Source organism: Grammomys surdaster, unplaced genomic scaffold (assembly GCF_004785775.1).
Source record: "Grammomys surdaster isolate TR1022 unplaced genomic scaffold, NIH_TR_1.0 125946, whole genome shotgun sequence".
In the NCBI taxonomy this organism is placed as follows: Eukaryota; Metazoa; Chordata; class Mammalia; order Rodentia; family Muridae; genus Grammomys; species Grammomys surdaster.
The window spans coordinates 3,571,715-3,578,866 of record NW_021620768.1 but is presented as its reverse complement, the minus strand read 5'-3'; positions in this window follow the sequence as shown (position 1 = coordinate 3,578,866).

Genomic DNA, 7,152 nt, shown 5'->3' with positions numbered 1-7,152 from the left:
GGTCCAGGAGCGGGGGTGGGGGAGGGGGCGGGCCGGGTCGGGGAGGGCGGGCGGGCGGAGCAGACACTGCGGTACAGACAGGGGCAGCAGCGGCGGCGGCGGCTGCACCGGCGGCGGCGGCACCACACAAACAAGGACGCTGATTGGGCAGCTGCCAAGCGCCTTGACTCCGCCTTAACCACACGCCACGACGGCCATTGGAGGAACTTAGCCGGCTACCCGCCCTCCTCTTCTTGCTCCTACCAATAGAAAGAGGGATACCGAGACTTCACCCCACCCTTGAAGAGTGGGTGGCTGGAGAAGTAGTGATTGGCGTCAAGAAAATCCAATCCTAAATGGAGAAGGGGGATGGTCTAGCGGGGGCGCGTTAATGGGTACCTCGGCCAGTCCCAGACACATCCGGGTCTTCGACAGCCCATTTAGTGTCGGGGGTCAAAAAATCGCTTCGGGCTGCAGCTTTACCTTATAGACGTTTTGGTCCCCTGGCAGCCGCCGTACCACCTAGTCTCTCAAAACCGGGATTCTCCTTTGGCAGGCTCTCATTCTTTTCACGTCTAAAGATGGAGACTGGGGACGGCGCTGGGCTCTTGTGTTTGGGTGGGTGGTGTTTCATCGCGACAGAATCCATGAATTTAAGGACAGAACTAGCTTTAGGGGCTCGGGCCTTGTCTCTCTGGGGTGTGGCCTGCCCCGTTGTGCCCAAGACCTTGGGACTCCTGTGTTAATTTTCTTCTGATCGGTCCTCTCCTGACTGTAGCATAACAGCAGAAAGAAAAAAATGTAACTAAATTTACCGAATTTATGGTGTTCATAGTGTATTCTCTGGGATTTGGTCTTTTTCTTTTCAATGAGGAAACAGCTTCCCACCCCACCCTATTGCACTAGCCAAGTCAAGGCCCAGCTTCTTTTGCTAGCCTGGCTACCTCCTACTTCCTCGAAGCGGTTAGGCCCGCCTACATTCAACGTTTCTAGAACACCATGAATATTCTTTCTGAGCTCCCTGGAGATGAGAACTAATTATCACACAAATAAACACATTGAAAGAATAATAACTTTTGGGGCAACAAGAACTGTGCAGGGCACTGTGTTGAGAGCTTTAGATGAATTCTTATTCTCTATGAGGTAGGTACTGGTCATCGTATCGAAGAGATGAAAAAAGTAAGGTATAGATTAAAAGACAAAGTTACACATGTGACAGACTTGAAATTTAAACCCATATCTATTAAGGAACAGGGTCAGAGAGATTAAGCAACTTGCCTCAGGTAGACAGCTAGCAACCAAGCAATGGTTAAAAGTTAGAAATTACTAGTGCTAGAGACAGTAGAGAAGACGTTCTTCAAATCACTATGGAAATAAAATTGTAAGCCTGACATGGTACACAAATGTAAATCCACCACTGGGATGCTGAGGTTCCAGGTTAGCCTAGGCTAGCTATGAAGATGTTTCAGATTTCTTTAAACAGGAGCTGAAGAGACTGCTCAATAGTTAAGCACTTGTTGCTCCTCAGAGGACCCAGGTTCTATTCCCAGCACCCATGTGGTGGTTCACAACTATTTGTAATTCCATTCAAGGGATCCATAGCCCTCCTCTGACTTCCCTGAGCACCAGCCACTCATATAGTACATACACATTCATGCAAGAAAAACACATTTTTTAAATACCTAAAAATTGATTTTTAAAAGTTGAACTAGAGAATATAGCTAAGGGCTGGTGAGATGGCTCAGCGGTTAAGAGCACTGACTGCTCTTCCAGAGGTCTTGAGTTCAATTCCCAGCAACCACATGGTGGCTCACAACCATCTGTAATGGGATCTAATGCCCTCTTCTGGTATGTCTGAAGACAGCTATCTACAGTGTACTCATATACATAAAATAAATAAATCTTTAAAAAAAAAAAAAGAGAATATAGCTAAGTGATAGAATACTAGTTAGCACGAACAAAACCCAATACTGCAAAATATATATATATAGTTAATTATGATGGAGAGCCAGGCATGGCAGTGCACACCTTTAATCCAAACACTTGGGGGGCAGAGGAAGGTGAATCTCTGAGTTCAAGGCCAGCCTGATTTACAGAGTGAATTCCAAGACAGCCACGGCTACACAGAAACACTGTCTTGAAAACAACAAAGAATTATGATGAACATAACCACATGAAGATAATATAGGAAGAAGATAAAAAGGACAGATCAGAAACTCACCTAGAGCCCAACAGATACACAAGTACAAATTTGTGTGTGTGTCCACCTATGCATCTACAGGGATCAGAGGTCATCAGTACCTTCCAAAGTTGTTCTCCACCTTATTTTAAAGAGTCCATCAATGAACCCAGAGTTTGAAGAATGAGACTGACAGTAGCAAGCGCTAGGGATCCTCCTGTCTCCTTCTCCCCAGCTCTAGGATTACAGATGCATAGTGCCGAAGGTTTTAGGTGCATGCTGGGAACCAGAATTTAGGTACTCATACTTGACACAGCAAATACCAATTGAGCCATCTCCACAGTCCTCCATTTACTTACCTATTTGTTTCTTATATATGTGTGTATGCATATGGGTCCATGTGCTGTGTCCCATGTATAGAGGAAAAGGAACAACTTACAAGAGTCAGTTCTCTCTTCCCACTATATGGTTCCCAGGAATGGATCTCAGGTTGCCAGGCTTCATGACCAAGTGCCTTGATCTTCTGAGCCATCTTTCTGTAAACCAGGTTTCACTCTGTGGTCTAACCTGGCCTTGAACTTGTGGCAATCCTCCTGCCTCAGCCTCACAAGTGTTGAGATTACAATACTAAGTCACCACACCTGGACCGTTGTCTTAGTGTTTTACTGCTGTGAATAGACACCATGACCAAAGTACCTCTTATAAGAACAACATTTAATTGGGGCTGGCTTACAGGTTCAGAGGTTCAGTCCATTTTCATCAAGGCAGGAACCAACATCCATCTATCCATCAGCATCCAGGCAGGCATGGTGCAGGCAGAGCTGAGAGTTCTACATCTTCATCTGAAGGCTGCTAGCAGAATACTGGCTTCCAGGCAGCTAGGGTGATGATCTTAAAGCCCACACCAACAGTGACACACCTACTCCAACAAGGCCACATCTACTCCAACAGGACCACACGGTCTAATAGTGCCACTCCCTGAGCCAAGCATATACAAACCATAACAACCATATATTTAATTTGTATTATAAGGTTAAACCAATAAAAACCCGGTTTGCATCCTAGTATTGTGTCCAGATAAATAATATGACCTTGAGTTAAAGTACTTAGGTTTAGATGTTGGCTCTGAACCTAACCAGTTTTATGATTGTTATGTGTGTGCAGATTACTTTTTTTTTTAATCTATTCCCTTGTTCACCCAACTGTACAAGGAGAGTACTGAATATAACTCATAGGCTTATTGTTGGGATTATAAAATAACATTTCTTTAATTTTTTGGGCTATGCCAAGAACAAGAATGTAGTGTTTGGGGTTGGAGAAATAAAGGCTCAGCAGTTAAAAAAACATTGGTTGTCCTTCTAGAAGACCAACTTCCTAGCACCCACACGGTGGCTCATGATTTGTAATCCAGGGATTTGATGCCCTCTTCTGGCCTCCTCCTCAGGCACTAGGCACACAAGTGGTACACAGACACACATGCAGGCAAAACACACACACACATAAAGCAGACTTTTATAAAAATATAGTATTTAATATTTATACTAAATATAAGAAGTTTCCTAATGTTCCAATGATTCCACAATTTTAGCTTCAAATTCAGCATATATATATATAATTTTTGTTTTTGTTTTTTTCGAGACAGGGTTTCTCTGTGTAGCCCTGGCTGTCCTGGAACTCACTCTGTAGACCAGGCTAGCCTCAAACTCTCGAACTCAGAAATCTGCCTGCCTCTGCCTTCCAAGGATTAAAGGCATGCGCCACCACCGCCAGGTGAGCTTGTTTATATTTTAACTCCTTTGTCTTCAGCTTTTGCTGACTCACTTGAGTCACTGAACACGTGATAAAGCACCTAGTATAGATCTTGTGTTTTGCTGTTAAAGAAGTCCTACAAAACACTCAACCAGGCATATGGTGGGGATATGGCAGTGAATTAGACAAAGCCATTGATTGCTCTTACACAGAAATTCTTCTTGACTAAAGCTTTGTCCACCAAAAAAAAATTTTAAAAAGTTTAAAAGTTAAAGCAAAGTTTCTCTGTTGTCTAAAGGGCCATCTGTAGTAAGAATTCTGGAATTTGGGTTTCTTTGGGGAAAAACACACACACACACACATACACACACACACACACACAGAGAGAAATATTATAGGAATGTGCTTTCGTTTTAAATCCCAGGTGTAGGGATGTGGGGCTGCTTCAGACTGTCCACAGCAGCTGACTATGATTTGCCTCCTGCTCTAGCAGAGTTGTGGTTCTGCCAGCTGCAGATAATTCCTGTGACTGTGTGATATTTGGAATTCTGGGAACTTTTCAAAGGGTCTATAAATTCAAGAGCCCTGCGAGGGAAAGCTGGTGGTTATTGGTGATTCGGAGCCTGGGGGGAGGGTTTAGTTGCTATTTGTTAGTAGTAATGCTAAAGATGAAGCAAAGAAAAATTAGATTCAAGAACTCTCTCGTTCTCTCTGTTCTTTTTTTGCTTCTATCTAGTGATAGGAGGTAAGGGGGTGGGGGTTGGCACTAAAGGGTGGGAAAAAGAAGAAACCACAAAGTAGCAAAGATCAGCTACAAGTGGTGCCTCAAGATAGGGCTCAAAGTTAAGCTCAAAATGGGAAATTTGATTTCAAATGCAGTAGAGGAAACTGCAGCAAAGGACAAAGGAATAGATTTCTTTCTTTCAAGAGGTGAGCAAGAAATTTATTGCAGCTGCTGCCACTGGGATATTCCCTGTTTGCTCCCAGATGGAATCTTCTGCTTTTTGAGCAGTTCAAAAAAGTGCAAGTGGAAATGGAGGGGCCTGAGAAACAAACAAACAAAAGGCCAAACTGGGAAGACTGCTGAAACTTTTCTAAAGGGTTGCAGAGTCAGACGGAGGTGCAACTCCGTAAGGCTGCAGTGGAGGTGGAAGCACTTGAGAAGCAAGAGGCACCCAACAAAACCAAAAGGCTAGATCCTTTTGTTCCCTGCAGGAAGAAAGGGAAAGAAACTTCATGGAGGGTCAGAGAAAAGCTGAGAAAGTGGGAGGACAAGCTGATGAAAGCCCATTTCAAGAGAAAGGTTTGAACTCAACAGAAAATTGCATCTGTTCTTGTGTATGGATGCACCACCTTTCACCCAGCAACTGGTCCTTGACTATTCATTCTCCTCTCTCTATCTTACTGCTTAGCATTCACAGCTTCTTCCCTCCACCATGTTAACCACTGCGACTACGGACCGGCCTCTACTACAGCTGTCACCGATCCCTTCCAGCCTTGTGGAGTAACTCTATGTTGAGTAGCCCAGTTATTTAGAATTTGTCATATAAAGCGAGTGCATTCTATATGAAACCATGACTTTTTAAAAATTCCTTAGATCAATCATTTCTATAGGACACCATTCTTCGTCATAATCTTGTTTCAACCATTAGCAAGTGTATGCTGTACAATTGTAGGTTTACTGTAGAACAATATTTAGTGGCTTTAAGAGCTTGGGACAAAGTTGAGTCTGGGGGAACTAAGCCACCTTGCTTATATAAGATTATATAAGGCTCTGGAGAAATTTTCACTGATTTTTTACAAAGATTAGTCTCAGCTGTGAACAAAGTTGTATAAGACTCTGACAAAAGAGAGGTGTTGATAAAGACCTTGGCACATGAAATGGCCTTGGGGGCCTAGCTTATGGCCTCTACAACAAAAAGTACAAGTCCTTTCAGCCAAGGAGTGACCTACAGACCAAAAACCTTCTCTAGGCATTGGAGATTTAATGCATGCTACTATATATAGTCAGCATGACTTGAGACGTGGACACAAGTAAACATCTTTACCCCTCTTAATTCAGTGTTATAACTACTGGAGTTTATGGTCCTTTGCCCTCAGGGACAGTAGGGATGATCTTGGGAAGGAGTGGATTCACTTTCCAAGGACTCATTGTGCATCTAAGAATTATAGATGAAGATTTCAAAGGAGAAGTTAAAATGATGGCCTATGTAAAAAAAAAAAAAAAGAGAGCGAGAACGAGATCGAGAGTGAGAGAGAGAGGATATCACACAGGTGATAGGTAAAATTGCTCCAGTAGACAGCAGGAGAGATCTCCTGAAAACTGTGGCCATTGACCCAAAAAGCTCTTATTTTGTTGAAAATGCCTCTTTATAATTTCTCACTATTCACAGCACAATTAATGGCCTAAAAAGGAAGTGGGAAATGTAGTGAGAATTCTGAAATTTTGGTTTCTTTAAAAAAAAAATAGGGGCTGGAGAGATGGCTCAGTGGTTAAGAGCACTGACTGCACTTCCAGAGGTCCTGAGTTCAAATCCCAGCAACCACATGGTGGCTCACAACCATCTGTAATGAGATCTGATGCCCTCTTCTGGTGTGTCTGAAGACAGCTACAGTGTATTCATATATAATAAATAAATAAATCTTTAAAAAAAAAAACAACAACACAGAAATGTAAGAATGGACTTTGATTTTAGTCCCAGGTGCGGGATGTGGGGCTGCTTCAGACTGTCCACAGCAGCTGACTATGATTTGCCTCAAGCTCCAGCAGAGGCGTGGTTTTACGAGCTGCAGATAGTTTCTACAATTGTGTGACATTTGGAATTCCAGGAACTTTTCAGAGGGTATCTAGGGCCCTAAGAGGTGAGGTTGGTAGTTATTGGTCATCTGAGGGAAGGGAGGTTGCTGTCTATTAGTAGTCATGCTCAAAGAAGAAACAAAAATAAATTAGATTCAAGGGTTTCTATGTCTCTCTCCCCTACATCCTTCTTTCCTACCTAGTGATAGGGGATGAAACAGGAAAGAGTAAAAGGGGGGGGGGGTGGGGAGGAAGAAGTAGCAAAGACCAGCTATAGCCATTCTTTTATTTTATTTTGTTTTGTTTTTGTTTTTTGAGACAAGGTTTCTCTTTATAGCCCAGGCTGTCCTGGAACTCACTCTGTAGACCAGGCTGGCCTCAAACTCAGAAATCCGCCTGCCTCTGCCTCCCAAATCCTGGGATTAAAGGTGTGCGCCACCAACACCCA